The 17,955-nt window shown below is 42.4% G+C and overlaps 1 protein-coding gene and 1 long non-coding RNA gene across 3 annotated transcripts in view; one reads left to right on the top strand and one right to left on the bottom strand.

The window, feature by feature from the left end:
• Window positions 1–17,955, top strand: part of FOXO3 (forkhead box O3) — an 87,599-nt gene that overhangs the window by 37,326 nt on the left and 32,318 nt on the right. The window lies entirely within an intron of this gene.
• Window positions 2,995–16,621, bottom strand: LOC107201326. Of its 2 annotated transcripts, XR_001520114.3 has the most exons (4): window positions 16,277–16,621; window positions 15,268–15,346; window positions 13,465–13,834; window positions 2,995–5,850 (listed from the first exon to the last, which is right to left on the bottom strand). It is a non-coding gene; the product is annotated as an uncharacterized LOC107201326 (long non-coding RNA). The 2 variants fall into 2 exon arrangements; XR_001520113.3 differs by lacking the exon at window positions 2,995–5,850 and having other exon boundaries at window positions 13,259–13,834.

Here is a 17,955-nt window from a genome sequence, read left to right as displayed (position 1 = left end):
ATTTCCTTTTTAGTTTTTTCTGAAAAGAATTTCATTTGGGCCCAGCAGAGCTACCTTGTGAAGAGAGCCAGCTTGCAGTGGGATGGCTGGCCAAGGGGGTTGCTTCAGAACTGCTTCAGACCACCCACTTGTGTGGACACAGCCAGGGTGATCCTAGCTGGAGGTTTAAGAAACCCAGGTTTCCTTTGCATCTCCAAGGGGAGCCATGTGGCTTATGGGAAGTCACTGCACCTCAGGCTTCCCCATCTGCTTCAGGTAGGGTGATTTGAGCTCTCCAGGTGAAACCTGCTTCATCACAGCCAAACACATCCTGGCTGCTGGGGTTCTCATAAACACTGCATGTGCCTTGTGGTGGGAGTTGGGGACCTTGCACTGCATTCGTCTTGCATGTTGTTGCCTTTGCTACTTCTGCAGCGAACCCCACACTTCATTCATAAAATAATCTTGAATGTATAGCAATGGGACATGGTGGTCAGCCTTGATGATAATTCAAAGACTTGTAATAAGGCATCTTAGAAGGTAAATGAGGCGAAGCTTCAGTTTACAGCCAGCTTGCTTAAGGTAGTGAAATTAACTTAGAGATACAAAATTTGAAATTGTATCTCTTTTATCCATGGTGTTGCGTTCACACGGACTAAATTAGAAGCTTTGTTTATGGTCTGATAGTCAGAATTCTAAGTTTTTATTTATCTTGGAAAGATATAATAGTTTGTTTTTAGTAATAAAAATACTGCTAATTTTTATGTTAGACAGGCAAATGTTGTTGGCTTAGATATCCATGTCCTTCAGAACTGCTGTTTTTAATTTTTGGATTTGGAACAAACCCAGCATCCTAAGTTAAAAGCAAAACTTTTCTCAGCAGGTTGAGACAAAAAATAAAGCGATTGTATCACAGAATATATGCACTTAACAGCTGAGGTTTTTGATTCCATGGTTACAACAACAAAACAAAACAGCCTCACACATATAGCCAGTTGGTGATTTTATTGTTCAAGTCAGATGGCCTTTCTTAAAATTAATTTTAATGGACAAGAAAGAAAGAATGTATTGCTGTACTTGTGCAACTGAAGTTTATGAAATAGGATTGGAAAAATACACAGAATAATTGGGCACATCCTGTACTTAGTGAATCACCAAGCTAGTGCAATAAACATTGCTGTGTTTGGGAATTTAGATCTATACCTGCTCTTGCCAAGAACAATGGGAATTGCTTGAGATCACAAGCTACCTGAACTATTTCTTCTGCAAAGTTGTTCTTTTCTTTGGGTATTCTGTGTTCTGAGGTAATCTCTGGTTTAATAAAATAGGTGTTAGTCCAGTTCTGTGACACCTTAGACTGACTCAGTGGAACCTAGGAGACAAACTAGGAGCTGTATGTGGCAGGACCTCTGCAGACATTGGTATTGGTAAAGGAAAAAAGATTCTTGAGCAGGAAACTATGCAGTCTAACCAGCCTCTTCCTTCAGAGAATCAGTCTTTTGTCTTCAAATGTAAAAATAAAAGCTACAGACATTTGATAATTTCAATCTTGTTTGCCAGATAAGAGGGCTAAACTTGTGAATATGTTTAAGAAATTACTAAGTTTACAGAAAACAGACAGTTAAGGGGCATGAGAACCATTACGAAGCCAGAAACAAACACAACATCCAAATCTGCTCTTGAATACACACGTGGCTCTTGCAAATTATGAGAGCTGCACATGCACAGGCTTAATGGAATCCTGATGGAAACCATCCAGGGCTGGAGTCTGGCTCCTGGTGAAATTAGGACTGCTGTCTGGCTAGGGCTGAAGTTCGGGTCTCAGGAAAACTGATTGAGATGTTTTCTTCCCTCAAGGAAATATGTGTTTAGTTGTCAGCCAGAAAGGCGGGATGGCTTGTGTGCAAGGTTTTAGTAGCATTACTTAGTGTGAGCTCTGGACTTCTTTCATCTTATTTACTTACCCAAAACATGATCATCCTTCTAAGGAGAAACTTTACTGTTTTTCCCAGTAGCAGAGGCAGTGAACCGAGTGTACATTGAACAGTGTTGTTTCACCCTGTGAGGACAACAGCCATCCAGCATTTCTTATACCACTGAGCTGAGTGGCAAAATTTATGTATTCAGCCAAACTAAGCAGTAGTTTCTTTGAGTGTCTGCAAATATGCATTGATAAGTCTCCAAATGGTCTTTTACAGCTCTGCTCCATTTGAGGAACAAGAGCCAAGAAAATAGGAATAAGCTGGAAAAGTCTCATTAGCCCCAGAGTAGTATTTGAAGTAGTGGGACAGACAGAAAGAAATGGTATTACTGAAATGCCTGTGTTAGCACAATTTATGAATGTTAAACTTTAAAACATGTTTTTAACAAAACATGGCCTTTTTTGTTAAAGATGAACCCATTTCTCTCTTCCCCCAAGAGAAGCTACTAGCAGAAAGCATTCCCTGGTCTTCTTGCCCTCCTGGATAAACACCAGGTTCAGGATGTTTCTTGGGAGGGGAAATCAATTTTCTGCACTCCTCAGTTCAGTGCAGCTGCAGCTGTGGCCATACAGTAAGTGACTCACTCTGTGGCCATCTTTTTAATGATGAAACTATTATGTGCTGCACTGCCCATTCAGGCATTTTGGTTTCTAATTCTCTGTCCCTGACTCCCAGAAATATGAATAATGAGGCTTTTACTGGAGAGGTGGAAATGCTCCCTGAGACACACCACCAGGGCAGGACGTGCTGTTGGTTGATGCCGTGTATAGTATTAGGGATACGGGAGCGTAATTGGCTTGAACTTTTGCTCACCCCTAGACTTAAATCCAAAGCTTTTTTATCAAGTTCAGATAAGGTCCCTACCTCTATTTGACTCCCATTAGATCTCCGTCCTTCTGTGTAGTTCCTGGTGATGTCTCCTTCATTCTGTTTGGGGTTTCAGGTGGGAATGCCAGCGTGTTGTGGATGCAGTAGTTGAACCCTGGCCTACAAAACCCAGCCAGCTCAGATGATAAGAAAGGCAGCTTATTACTCCAAGAATCAGATGCTGATCTTTATTACCAAAAAATACAGTGAGGAAAATCCCATTTCTAGAAGTCTTTCTACTGTACACAGATCCAGATGTATAGCCCTGCTCTGTGCACAGCAAACAGGACTCGTATGTATTTTAATAATGTAAGTGTAATGTAATTATTCTCTTGTCCATCTGGCAGGTGGTGTTTTCATTAAGAAGTGAATAATCTAAGCTATAGGCTCTGTAGAGGGGGATGAGTATGGAGGAGATTCAGGTCATCTGCTGTGGGACCATAAATAGAAGCTAACAAGGGAGCCCTTGTTGTCCTTGTCCACTAAAACTGAAAATCTGTTGCTTTTATTTTTCCTTTAGCAGACTGCTTGCAGGCTTAGAAGCTGGTCTGTTAGTGAAAACTTTTCACCATCATGCAGTTGAATTCCTTGTTTATGGTAGTGGCTGGAGGTATAGTGTGAAAAAATAGGTATTACATAAGAGAAAAAAACCCCTAAGTCCTTATATAAACCAGTATGGATAGGGAGATAAGATTAAACTCACACTTGTGGAGGTGCCCAGTATGTCTCTGGGCATGACATACTGATTGAAGAAGAAACTTAGATCACTTAGATTGCTTTTTATTCATGTAGAAGGTCCTGATTAAAAAAAAAAAAGTAAACCAAAACACACACAGAAGAACAACAAGCCTGAGCCATCCTCCAAAAAAAAAAAGTTTTGAGAATAGTGTTGTGTGTAGCTTTCTAAAGGAAGTCTGGTTGCTCTCTGACCATCTGTGTGGCATCTTCTATTTTCCAGACAAAGTTTTCTGATGTCCACATGGAAACTGGAGCAATTTCCTCTTTCCTTGTCCTAGCAGGACTTTTCTTGGCACAGCACAAGGCCTAGTTTGAATTTTGCCCTGGGAAGATATAAATATCCTGGCCCTGTCCCAGGAACATTCAAGCAAGGATTAGGTTTTATTTTTTATCTGGTAACATTCAGAGAAACCTATCAGGTTGACCGGACTGGGAGGTTTTCATTCGGTAAACCTTGTAAATAAAGAAAACTGAGCTTTTAAAAAATTATTATTATTTTTAATCTATAATTTTAAATTTAGAAGGGGATGCTGAAATGGTGCTGAGCATCATTCATTCATGTATTTTGTAGGCATCACCAGGCAGAAGGTTAGAGGTTGTTGTTACCCTTTTGCAAAGGTGCAGATTTCCATTCCGACGGGTTTGTTCTTTCACGGAGAATCCTGCTTATTTTCCTTCCCAGTAAAACTCAGATTTGGTTGCTGTTTGGCCAGGATGGAACACAGAGGCTGTCACACCACCACTTCCAAGGAAACACCTCCTAGGGTGTTCATTACCCTGGCTGCAGATAATGGGAAACTAAAAACAAACCTGAGCAACAGCCCCTTGAAAACAGCTTTAGAGGCTGGGTGCCAAACTGTTTAGAGCTGTCTGGAGGTGCTAGTATGTCTCTTCTTATTAAGGGTGCTGCTGAGCACCCTTTCTTTTGTGTGGGCACTGAGAACACTTGAAAGAAGATATGTAACTACTGCACAACTTACTCAGTACAAGGAGCAATGGGAGTAGCGACTGTAAATACAGCATCTCAGGCAAGTGGTGAGCTAAAGCTTTGCCAGGCTGTAATAAAGTATGGGTGAGCCTTTGTCAGACATGCTTTTTTGTCTCTATTTAAACATGTTATTTATCCCCCTGACTTCATGAAGTGTTATATGGAAAGGTCCACTGTGCAGACCAGTCTTTACCCTAAGTCGTCTTTGATGCGCTCTGCTTTAGAGGGGGTTCCTTGGGTTCTGCAGCAGTCAGTGATTTCAGTGTTTGTGGTTTCAAGCGAGAATTCGTTTCTCTGAACGCATCAAGCTTCAGTCATTTGTATATTTGTGTGAAGGTCAGTGGGCTTGTCAGATACCCAATTGTAAATGCTGTCACTAAATCAATTTCTTTTAATTAAAAAAATGTGCTGCTCTTCAGAAGAAGCATACCCTTTCATCTGGACAAAACCCATTATGTCCAACACAAATATGATAGCCGTAAGCTGTCTGCTAGTCTCATGCTAACTGCTTGTCTTAGCTGGTACATTGGGGTTTAGAAATCTTGGTGGTCAGAGAGGGGTTGTGTTTTCCCTTCCTCTGAAGGAAATGACTGTTATTACTATTCTAACTTTGCGGCCTTAGAAGCAGAAAATGTGAATATCAGAAAACAATTAGCCACACCAATTCAAGCCCCATTCTTGCTCCTGAAAGATGCCTGCATCAGAAGCATGGAGAAGTCTGTCACAAGGGCTAAGAGCAGGACAGGATTTCACATTCATTTGGTAATTCCCTTGGGGGGGTTATACTCTTAGATGACTTAATGACTTAGTGTATACCCTGTCTGGAAGATCAGGCATAATTCATTGCAGGCAGGTCATTCATCCTTTGAGAAACCATAGGGAGCAGGGAGATAAAGACACTAGGCGTCAGCAGCTGTAGTTCAAGATTTCAACCCTTCCACTGCCTTCTGTGACCCAGAAGTCATTTACAGTTGATAATTCAGTGATTTGCTTTCTTTAGAGAGAAATACAGTGGCAGTGGTTGGCTGATGTGAGTGCATTTTCCATTCTTCCCCTGCCTTTCAACACAGCCACAGCATAGCTCTACCTGGAAGTAGGCATTCTTGTGTCCCTTAGAGGCTTTAAGGCTGTTAGATGCTGGTTTTGGAAACTTACTGTAAATTGATTCCAGTTTTTCTGGTGTTACTTAAATGGTGACTGTTGTTCATGTACTGCTTGGGATGCTTAGACATTGTTAGCCTTAAGTTTCAGCGCAAGTGAAGCTTTAAGGGGTCCAGTTTATGTGTTAGGTCCAAACTGAGGCACAAAGAGAGAAAGAGCATATTACATAATATATACATAACATATTGTATTTGTTGATTGTCTTGTAAAAAGACATTTAGTTTCAGTATCAGCAGGTACATTTTAAAATTGAAGAAGTCCCACACAGCAATGCTGCTCCTAAGCCAACAAATATTAGGATCAAACGTATGACATGACTTCTCTCTAGTTAATATTCCCTCCTCCAGAAAATCTGTGGTTTGTGAACAGCAATCTACATCTTGAGATCCCTTGCATGCAAAGATAAATGATTGTCTCACTGTACTTTATGACTACTAGCTCTCAGTAAAACATTTTTATCATGTCTGCGTGCCCAGCAAAATAAATAACAAATACAAGGCTTTTGATATGGTCATATGATGGCCACAATATGATTCACGGTCTGTGATGTTGCTTTATTTAAGGAGGAAGGGAGGGACAGAATGAAAAGTCTATTTTTGTTTGTTTTCTAATTACTTGGGCTGTTTTTTCTTTGACTCAGCAACTCTGAAGAGTACATACTGTACTACAGTAACCAGCAGTCAGGGCTGGGAAGTGGAACGATGGTGATAATAGAAGTAAATATCCTGCATTCTCAGAGGGATTAGGAGGAGATGGAGGAATTAGTCTCGGTATGGTTTGGTGTGGTGTCACAATCCCTCTGCATCAGTGCTATCCTGTATGTAATCTTACAATCTGTATTTCTCAAGTGAGGTACAGAGAACAACCAAGTAATCAGAATAGTTTTGTTCTCACTTTAGATTTTTTGCATTTATGAAACCCACATGTTTAGATGATGAAAGCATTCACCTTGCACAAGAAACCATGCAGCAAACAAAATGGGTGTCTTGTTTTCAGTACTTGACAAATATGGTGCATATGGTCTGTCTGGAGTGTGCCCTAAGAACAGAGAGGAGAGTGATTTTGACTGACATGAAATAATTTGATAATTGACATGAAAAAATTTGATTGACATGGAATACCCCCTACCTTGTGATGCTTTCCTGTCAGTCTGCATACTACACAGCAAGAGTTGTACTCATCATGGTACGCCACATCACTCAAAATTGTTTGAATCCAAACTTCCAAGGTGAGCCCTTATTACTTTTAAAGGTGTTAGATTACATTTGTGATTTCAAATAATGAAAATGCTCAAGGCCGTAATGGATTGCAGGTGATTCTGTCTGCAAAGGGAAGTAGTGTAGCTTGTGGATTGCAGGTGATTCTGTCTGCAAAGGGAAGTAGTGTAGCTTGTGGACTGCTTTGTGCAGGAAGGGATCCTCACTAAAGCATTTTTCTTTGTGTTCTGTGTCACCCTGCTCCGTTAATGCAGGACATTCACATGTCAGGGTGCGTTAAATACAAGACTTTCTGGCTTTTTAGAGGATCAGCCTCACTTTAGTGAGAGCTGTTCATTAGAGTTAGTTGGGTCTAAATTTTAAGCAGGATGGGAATTTTAAGCAGGATATCCTGGCAGAAGAGCTGGTGTTGATGGTCACTGGGGAAAAAATTCTGGAGACAGTCTTTCAGAGATGCCTCTCAAGAACTGGGAATTGAAAACTACTTTTTACTCTATCTCATGGGCTAAAAGCCCTGCAAAGTGCATTCTTCCCCTTTGCAATGTGCAATTCTGAGAAGTCACAAGTGATGAGGAGGCTTTGTGGAAAGGCAGTGGGCTTCTTGCACAGGTAGCAGCTCCTATCTGGTTCCTTTCCAGAGAGTGCTGTTATAGATTTTATTCCTTTATTCCATGCTCTTGCTTCCAATATTCATCACATTACTGAAAAACCTAAATATGCCCTCTTGCAGCCTTTAATAATGTGATAAAAACCATGTCCAATTTAAAGACTGTTATTTTACCAGGGAGGATGGCCTGATGATGGCATTCTCTTGTGAAAGAACAGGACTTCACACTTGCTATTGATGGCCTGCCCTCCTTCTCTGTTCTTTACTGTATTTTTTCATTTCTCTGGTGATTGTAATTGCACTAAATGCATTTGATAATGCAGAAGTGGCCTATTTTGTACACAGTTCAGCTGATTCTGCAGTTGCCTGTAGGGTTTCCTAGCAATGTTCTTCAGCTGCTTCTTGGCTTACAAAAGCCTGGTAAGTTTGGCATGGCCAGCACAACATACTTGAGGGCAAGGAAAGTTCCAGGTAATGGAGGAGGATGAGCCATACAGGTGTGAACACATTGGACCAAGTGTTAGTAAGGCAAGCTGGAGGAACAGATTGGGACAACTAGAATAGATGTTATTAAACATATTAAACTGTTGGAGGCCCTTTGTACAAGTTTGTTAATAACCAGTGACATGGCTGCACATTGTGCCCCTGTAGGCTCAGCAGTTAATGTATGGTACCTCTGGCATCTGCAGTACCTACTGAACTATTAAAAAAAATACATGAGCTGGGACCCATTACCGTAAACACTGTCTGCAGCACTAGCCCTGGTAACAGATTGTTCTGTGCCTCATTAAAAAGGAGATAGCACTGTCAGAGGAGTCAGGGCTTCATTTTGCCATGTTTGCTACATAATCAGTTAATTTTGCTTAATAGTGCATTGTGTCGCAGATGTGCAAAAGGGCAGAGCCGCTTCCTTTTCTGCATAAAATCTCCACTCTGGTGCAGCTGCAATTTAACAGAGTGTGTTACAACCAGTGAGCTGACCTTAGTCACTGTCCCTGGACAAGTGGCATGCTTGTACAAGTCCAAGGTACAAGTTCCTTGGATGAGAAGTTAGACAGAGATGTGTATGAGAGTGGTCATTCAACGTCTGCTGTGCTTGTGCCTTTTCTTTTTTTAAAAAAATCTTATATAAGGCACTGTCAAGGACTTCCACACATTTCATTGGAAAGTACTTAGTTTCTGTCTTTCATCTAAGCATTACTTAGAATGTGAAAGTCAGCATTACTGATTTCCAACAAGATGAATACAAATATGCCTATCTTAATGTGGATCTTTACATTTTACTTTCCTTTGAGTGCCGCTTTTGGGCAGATAATTAACAAGTCAAATACTGTAAGACAAAATAAGTGGAGAAGCCAAGTTTAGACCCTTGTTTAGGGACAGATTATTAAGCATTACAATTCAAGGTTTTAGAAGATCAGTGTATTACACAGTAAAACAGCATATCCAACCATTAGTACTAATTGTATACTGCTTAAATTTGTACTGAAACTGGGTATGTGTAAATGGTTTTCTTCATATGAGAATTAATGTATTCCAAGTAAGTATATTCTGTACTCACGTATCCCAGTCTGAGAATATTATAAGGATATAAATATAACTGAGTTTATAAACTCTGTAGTGTGGTGTGAACATCTTGATGAAAAAAAACCCAACAAACTACAAAAAGTATTGCTAGATGTCCAAAGGGCCCTTGTTTAGAAGAAACATGGTAGACATGTAATTAAGTTCAACTGCCTTCAGAAAAGCAAGCAGGCAAGCACCTACTTAAATCTAAATGAGCTTAAGTTTTGTTTACTTCAAGAAATACTTAAGTACTGTAGTTAACCATCCACATAAAAGATTTTCCCCAATAAAGACTTGTACACACACAAAAGGAGAAAGGTATTTCAAAACTTAGGTATGATTATAGATGTAAGCACTGGATTTGATTTTAGAAGAACCTGAAGGAAGTAAGTGCATGAATCGAATTGAAATTATGAGTCTGTCTTTGTCCTTCTGAGAGCCATGGCCTCTTTTAAATGCAAACAACTGAGGGAGGTGCTGGCCCTTACAGACTGATTTCACATTAGCACACCCAACACCTTGCTGGATGTTTCTCCCCAGATGCTTAGTGCCAGGATGTAATCTTCTGCATATGATTTCTCCAGTATTGCTAAATGCATGTCACTTTGAATATTTTTGAACTGAAAATCCACATCAAAATGCCAGTGTGTTTACAAACTTCACTGTTTATCACCCAGGGAGATTTGCAGAAGATAAAGGATGGGATTGGGGGGGATGATGGTTCAATTGCAGTGCTGTGAAGTGATGAGCAGAAGAGCCTTTTGGAAGCTAGCAGATCCAGGTGAGAACTTGAATTCATTGGTGTCTGACTTGCCTCTCAACCTTGTAGGGATGTTCAGGCATCCGACAAAGGAGGATTAGATTTAAATTTTGAATTGTGCTCTTTCTCTGCTTTTGAAAGATGAACGAATAATTTTTTAAAAAATACTAAATTTGCAGTGCTTGGTTGATTTCATCTGAAGCCATGGCTGTGAATTCCCAAGGTGCTGCCATTCTCACTGAGGCACAATGCAGAGCACAGAGAGAAGTGATGAAGAATAAAAAAGAGACAAGTGGACTCTGGGAACCCTGTTTGGAGCAGTGCTGCCCAACATGAGTGGCATCATGGTGGTGTAGCGGTGTGTAGGCAGGCAGCTCCCTAGACAAAGGAGTTGCTAAGGGTGGAAAACTATACATTCCTGCAGCCACCTAATCGTCCACAGAAAATCCAGGGGGACAGTCCAGGGGCAGGCCTGGGCAGCAGGTCTGTTACACAGCTGTAGCCATGGAGTTGTCATGCTGCTCTAAACAGATGCATCGGGATGTGTAGGTAAATGCCTTTAAAGGAAAAGAGGAAGATTTGGGGTTGGCTGGGGTTAGCTCTTAGAACAGTGGACTGGAAGTCTTGTTGGTGCTCTGTACCTGGCAAGTCCAGTTCTGATGATTGAGCTGTGTGGCCCATGGGGTCCATGGCCATGGGCAGGCACTGGTGCATGCTACTTCCAAACTGCAGGTTGCTCAGATCAAATGGTCTTGCATAATGGGGCCTACAGGATCTCTGGAATGCTATTTCATTTCATTTTATTGTATTGTATTGTATTTTTTATTAAAAATGACTGGCAGCAATATGCCCTTCTGAAGCTGGCATACTTCTCCATTAGCTCTTCCACTTGCACGTAGACACATACAGTCAAACTTGTGCAGCAGCCTGTCACATGCAATTTGTATTTTTTGTTTGAGAAGCAGCCTATAGACAAAACTCGTTTGCTTCTCCCTTTTGTGGCATTAAGCTGTTACTGAGCGGATTTCAGAGGCGCAGATGGGTTAGGCACCTGATTTCTGCTGATTTGAGTAGGAATCAAGGCATGTGCTACTGCCTCTGGTGACTGAAAATCTCCCCACAGGTTTTGGCTCGCTGAAAGCTTCTTCATTTTGTTTAGAAAAGGATGAATAAGTCTTAAAACAAGGAGTGTGCTTTTTGGGGGTGAAGGCCTTGTCTTGTTAAAGCTCTTAGGAGTGTACCTATTTTTAATATTTTTTTAAAATTTCTTTTAATAGTTGCTTGTTTTCTGAGGTGCAGCTTCAACTTTCCCAGTGTTGATGGGGTGATTAATGGTCAGGATCCCAGTTGGTGCTGGGTTCTGCACCCACTGCCTGGGGTGCTGGGCTGGGAACAGTAGCTGCTGCCTGCTTTTCGCCTGCACAACACCTTCAAAGTTAATCTGCTTTTAGGCTTGTTTGCACTCCCTTCTTGAACAATGTGTGCTGTGTGTGCATTGTTTGCTTTTCAAGCTTTTAGTCAAGCAGAAAGGCAACTTTTGCACTTACTCTGTGCCAAAAGCAATGGAAGTATTTTCCCCGTGTTCATATTTGGACTCAATAATGAGCTTAACCATTTAGTAACTGCTGTAAAATAAGCTCAGGGAAAGAGTTTAAAAATTGCTGTAGTTTAGGCATGCACTGAAATATACTTCTACCTTAGTGGGAGGTGTACAGGTATTCTGTAAGAAAGGGCAGCGTGAAGACTCTCTCACTGGGATTGCTAATGACAGGGCACGATAGCCTCACTGCTGCCTTATTAGCTGAGTACTATAAACATGCTTCACGGAGTCTCCATCAATAGCATTGCCAGCTTTCAATATTCAGCAGGAGAATCAAGGTCACCATTAAGGCCTTTACTCATGGAGTTGTGGGGCAAAGCTCACACCTCCTGCCAGCTGTTCCAGGCTGTGCCGTGCCAGCGGAGCAAGCTCGCCCTGGAGCGAAGGCAGGCAGCGTTGGTCCCACAGCCCTGAGGGCTGTGTCGGGGATATAGACAGCTTTGTCTTGTGGATAAGGCAGGAGACACAGCCTGATCCTTTGAGCAAGGATTAGAGCCAGAGGCTGACAAAGGAGTATATTGAATGAGTTTGTGTCTTGGCCATGCACCTTGCTGAATGGTGGCTCCCTTTTGGGAAGTGCTGGTGAACCTCCCATGCTGACAGTCCTGGGCTACACGTGTGAAGTGCTGTCTGTCCCTTCCAGGCTGGCTTTTCATGCCCTCTGCACACAGGTGATGGTGCTGGACCAGGGTCTTCCCTCAGCCTGTCCTCTTTTGGAAGCACTGGCAGAGCCTTTCCCTTCCATCCTGCTAGACGGACAAGTTCCAGCATCAGCCTGGGGAGTGAGCCCTTTGGGGCACTGCGGTACCATTGAGTGGTGGGTGCACAGCCTGAGCCCCAGCCCCTTGGGCAGCCCCCTGACATGGTGGGAGCACACTCAGGCAGCTCTGTTGTGGCTTGGACGCTTGCTCACATCCCCTTGGGTCTGGGCTCTAATCCTGGCTTGAAATTTTATATTGACAGAGTTAATTCCTGACTGCTTCAGACTGCAGAAACTGGTCTCTGATAAGGCTGTGTTTAATAAGGATATTCGTGGTAAAGAGCTTTGTTGGCTAGACAGAGCTTTACCTTGCTGAGCTCTGCTCTGTCAGACGAGAAAGAGAAGGTCCCCTCCCAGCGCGCTCCCTTCTTGCAGCCTGGCAGTGTGGTGGAGTAGGAGACACAGTGGGGGTGGGGGGTGATACCTCTTTCTTCAGGACAAAAAAATAGCCACTAAATATCTTTACACAGTTGGCTGGAAGCAGCACACAGAGCCAGAGTAAATGTACTCCTGCAGTAAGCCTAAACTCTTAAGTAAATGCCAAAAATAAAGCCGCCTGCCTTACTTTTTCCACCTTACATAGCAGTTTCCAACCACATCAAGTGAAAAGTCTAGGTGGGTGTATAGTGTTTATCATCACTGAGTAATACACATTGCATTAGCTGGGATGTTTGTTTTGTACCTGACTACTGGCTTAAAAATAGTTTCAGTAAGGGCAGGAAAGATTATTTAAGTTATATTGCCACCTAAGAGATAGGAGTATGTTCCTGATTTGGGGAGGAAAGCTGAGAATGTAAGGAATACTTATTTTAATTTTTTTTTCCCCTTCCCCCTTCCACTACAACTGTAAGTGGGTTGAAAGTCAGACTGTGGAAGTGCAGTATCCAGCAGTGCAGTCTCACTTTCTGCAAGATTGTGTTAGAGTGGTTTCTGTGCCTGCATTTATCTGCAGCACCTGCATTCTCCAGTATTGGAAAAATAGGTGGTAGCAAAATCGGTGGAGCAACAAAAAATTTTAAACAGTTTCACATCCAAAACTATATTGTCACTGGTTCATGGCCAGAGATGGATTGAAGAGGTCCATGAAATTAAGGTGAGAGGCAAAGTTCAAGTATACCCTTTCTTTACAGTCTCTGAAAGTCAGAAATATACCAAACACAGACCCAGAGGATATGTGAGAGTTAGCATAAGGGGAACGCTGGTGCATCTGGAAGTACTGGACAAAGAAAACCTTGTTACCTTGCAGTGCCTTAGCCTTTGATGCATTCATTTCAGTCACAAGATGTTCAAGTTTAGCCAGGAGTTGGCAGCCAGATGGACCGCGAGGCACTTCACAGAGTGACTCAGTCTAGGCGAGCATGAAGAGTCATTCACATAAAGGTAACCTATTACAGTATTTTCATAGAATTTTCTTTCCCTGGGTTTTCATGTTTTTGTGGTAGTGCTTGGATTTTTGTTCATGGTAGTTTTCCAGTTGATCACTGCTTCCTGCCTTCTCTTCTACCTGGTCTTGTCTCCACCTCGGTGGAATGGAGATAGAGGGCTTTTATTGGCCTGGTCCAACACCTGGCTGTTGTTGGTGGCCAGGCGGCCTTGCCTTTTCCAGGACCTGTCAGGCAAAAGTATGGTCAACATAAAAGCTGTGACAGCATCCCTGTATTTCCTCCCCACTCCTTTGCTGTCCGTGTTAACATCATGGATGCTGGAGAACCACCTGTGATGTGTGATTAAAGGCACTCATCCTCCTGCTCATTATCCTGTTTCTGCAGTCAGGCAAGCTCTTTAGGAAGAACTCTTTCACTTGACCTTTCTTTCTAGAAAGCTGTGGTCTCGAGGCTGTATCACATGGTGGTGATGGTGTTTTTTTCCTAAATGAGGAAGGTAGGAAAAGCACTGTATTTATTTATGCTGGCTTTTCTCAAGAGGGAGCTGAACAGGAAAGTTTCTCCTCTGAGTCAGGGTAGACAGATTTCTCCTTTGGACTGAGATTTATCAGTGTCATATCTTGTCGTTTGATGCCTGCTAAATTGCCGTGGAAGCACCAGAGTGAGGAGCTAGTGATCTTTTTTAGAAGTAAAAGAAATTTTAAAAATGAAGGATTAACTAGTTTATTCTCTGAGGCTGAAATTACGGATATTAAGTGCTTTGTCTGTTTTATTGTTAGACAAACCTTTATTGTTTGTTACAAGTCATTTATTTGAGAAGGGCAGGAAGAAAGTCTGTAGACAACTCTGCAACTCTTGTTGGTAGAGATGCATTATCATGTTGTTTCTACTACTAATTCCTTTTCCCATACCTTTCTGCCTGCCTGCCTTCCCCATCATTTGGGGCATAAGTGTTTGCCTCCAGTCACCTTAAGAGAAACACCATGGTCTTGAGATAAATTTCTGCTTTTTAATATGCTATTATTATGATCTGGTTTATTTCTCTGAGTATGCAAAGATGAGAACAATTTGCACAGAACTTGTAATCCCAGCAATGAAGAGAGAAACTCAAAAAATATCTTTAGGAAGAGAGGAGAAAATCATTATGGTGTAGCTTCAGATGTCTCTGCGCCTCACATGAGCAGCAGGGAAGTTCTGATCTTGGGGCCTCTGAAAGAAGCCTCAAGTGTCAGGATGCCTCACTTGCCTCAGCTCCCAGCTTGGACATCCAGAATGCCTAAAGGTGCACAGTGGAACTTGTCCCTCTCTTCCTTGCCCTCTATCCCCAGCACGCCATGCTTCTCCAGCTGGGGATGGAGAGGGTGTGTGCCCCAGCACTGGGATGGTTGCTTCAGGGATGTGTGTATTGTTGGTTTGGTATCAAAGTAGTTTTAAAAACAACCAGGCAGGCAAGACAGCAGCTGCTGGTAAAATAACTTTGGGAAGGTGCCTCAGGAGGGATTAAGGTACAATGCTGAAGCTATTAACTGGGAAGATGCTACCTTCTCAGCTTCAGGTTTTTTTTTGCCAGCATTAAGGAGGAACAGATCAAAGGAAATGCCAAGAGTTAAAAAAACTCTTCAGGCAGAAAGTAGGCAGTTGTTTGAGAGCCACTCACCGGGATCAGACTGTCTTTAAGTTTGCAGGAATCGCAGCTTCTCAGCAGCTCCTGGAATATGTATTGGCATGGGACCAACCTAGGAGAGACAAATACCCTCTTTTGAGTCAGTTTTAGAAGACATTACGCTACCTACCTCTGTTACTATAATCATAAATCATATTTTGATTGGAGAAAACTTTTTCATGGGGGCACTGTCATCAGTGGCCAACAGGACTTGAGGTCCCTGAGTGCTTCTCATCAGAGCTATGGTCAGTGAGCCTCAGTGGGCATTTTTGGGCAGGGAGAAGGGATGCATCCACACTGGGGAGCGTGTCTGTTGCAGCTTGATGCTCTGGTGTACACTGACCCGTTTTGTTCACTGAAAAGTTGGTCAGGCTGCCCAAGAAAGTGGTGGAATCACCACCCCTGGAAGAGTTTAAAAAATGTACGGATGTGGCACTTGGGGACATGGTTTAGTGCTGAACGTGCTGGGTTTAGGTTAGTGGACTTGATGATCTTAAGTATTTTCCAGCCCTGAGGATTGTGTGATTCTATGACCCCTGCATAGCCCAGGGGAAGCAGTAAATCCTTGCTGGCCCTTGAGAAGAAGGGTGCAGTGAGACTTGGGCAGGTAAGGTCAGGCACCTCCCACCCCTCCAGCAGCAGTGCTGCATCTTTTGTTCAAGGCAGTTATGGCCACAGGTGCCTGCACAGCCTTCAGCTTAAGGCATGTAGTTCCAGGAAGCCTGAGCTTTTGCAGTCTACTTTGAAGTCTCTCCTGCCTTCTCTGAGCGTTTTTAAAAATCTACTTCTCCAGTGAGCAAGAGTCTCAGTCTTTGCCTTTGTGCTTCTTCTCCTATCCCAATCCAGGAAAAAGAGTTGCTTAGCCCCTCTGGCAGACAGTCTGTCATCAATCTCTATGGACCAGATGGTTCATAATTTATTGCCCTCTTTACCCCGCCAAACATTTTCACATTACTCCTGTTACTTGCTGATCTGATTTTGCTATCCATTTTCCCATTCTTACCCAAATATTTATCCAAGACCTTTCACACATATAAAAATCCTTAATTTAGATGCATCAGTTTTGAAGAAGTCTATATCCTCTGCTTTGGGTATGGTTTCTCCTTCTTGACTTTGACATCTCCCTAACAGAAATTGGTGTTGCAGAGGAATCTGTGGCTATTGGGTTGCCCCTTGTCTCTGCTCTCTTATTTGAAGCAAATAGCCTCTAAATTTAGGAGGCTTAAACTGTGTCCTTTCCCGGATCTCTTCTGCCACATGTCATTTCTTGTATGTGAAGTTGTTTATTTGGCTAAATTATGTCAGTCTCTGGCTTTTGCTATCTGTGCAGACACATATGGTCCTGCTGATAGAGTCATGTGTGTCTGCCTCAGATTTGTGGGCGACAGTGGCATGTGCAGAAAGAAATGGGTGGGGTTGGCCGCACTGTATGGCATGCAAGGTTCTGCAAAATCCCTATCTGTGGGAATTGCTAGTCAGCTCTTATCAGTCACGTCCCGATGCAGTGAGTTGTAGAAATCAAATTAGCAGACAAGTCAATTGCTTACGTCAGTCAGAAGTTTTGCAGTGGGGATGATGTGATAGCCCAGGGCCTCTCACTGGGTAGCTTTCCTAGGTTGGATCACAAGGGCTCTAACGGAATGAAAACCTGACAGTGCAGTTTCACTTCTGTTCTCCTTTTTGGTTTTCCTTCTTTCTTGCTCAAAAGACTTTTTCTCACTGTCATTTGGGGCAAGCAGAGCAGAGACTCTGTCCTTGCTATAAAAGTAGAGAAAGCTCTGCACTGTTATTTTATAAAACAAGTTGTTGTGGCATACTACATGGTATGTAGTACCTCACATCATTCAGTAGTTCATTAGTCTGTCACTGTACAAGCCTACTAAATGACAAGCTAAAAAACAGAAGACAGTACAACAATCCATTAAAATTCATATAGAATATCAAATATTCAAAGTAAAGGATGTAAAAAGAAGCCGCTTGCTGTAAATACTAATACCTGTAGTTACATAAACATAATGAAGAAGTGCTCTGCACCACCAAGCAGTGGACTGCTGCTGACAATTCCACAACTGCCTGGGAATCCTGTAGTTATTTATTTCCAGAGAGCTGCTACCACTTCAGGGAAAGGTCTCCTTCAGAAGCTCCAGCCTGTCATGTGAGCCTCTTCTAAACAAACACGGTGGCTAACTTGAAACTGGAGGCAAGAGCAATTACTTTCAAGCTCTCAGTGTCATGGAGTAACGAGACATGATGTTATTCATTTCTTGTGTCCAGAGCAAAAGCAGCGGCCCGCAAGCTTAACATTTTGGAGAGGTTTTGTGGTTTTTTTTTCCCCCCTGTACTACTTTCTCTGGAGAGTTAACGTCATATGTCATGATACCCTCTAGTAATCCATAACTTTTTTGAAACTGAAAATGCCTCTATCAGCAAACTGAGAATTAACTTCCCAAGCACAGGCAACAGACAAGCTTTTAGGTTTTAGGGGCAGGACTTCTGACTCAAAGTATCAGAGCTCCCATCAGATCTTTTCAGTACCAAATCCCAAATTCAGTTGCAGCTTCATTCCGCCTTTTGGAAGAATATCCAGCCTTAAATGCAAAAACTTAAGGCAATGGAGAATCTACCCCACCTTCAAGTGTGTTTTTCAGAAGGCTAATTACCTTTGCTGTTAATATGTACACG

This window comes from Parus major, chromosome 3 (genome assembly GCF_001522545.3).
Source record: "Parus major isolate Abel chromosome 3, Parus_major1.1, whole genome shotgun sequence".
Lineage (NCBI taxonomy): Eukaryota > Metazoa > Chordata > Aves > Passeriformes > Paridae > Parus > Parus major.
This window is presented reverse-complemented; position numbering and strand designations above follow the sequence as displayed.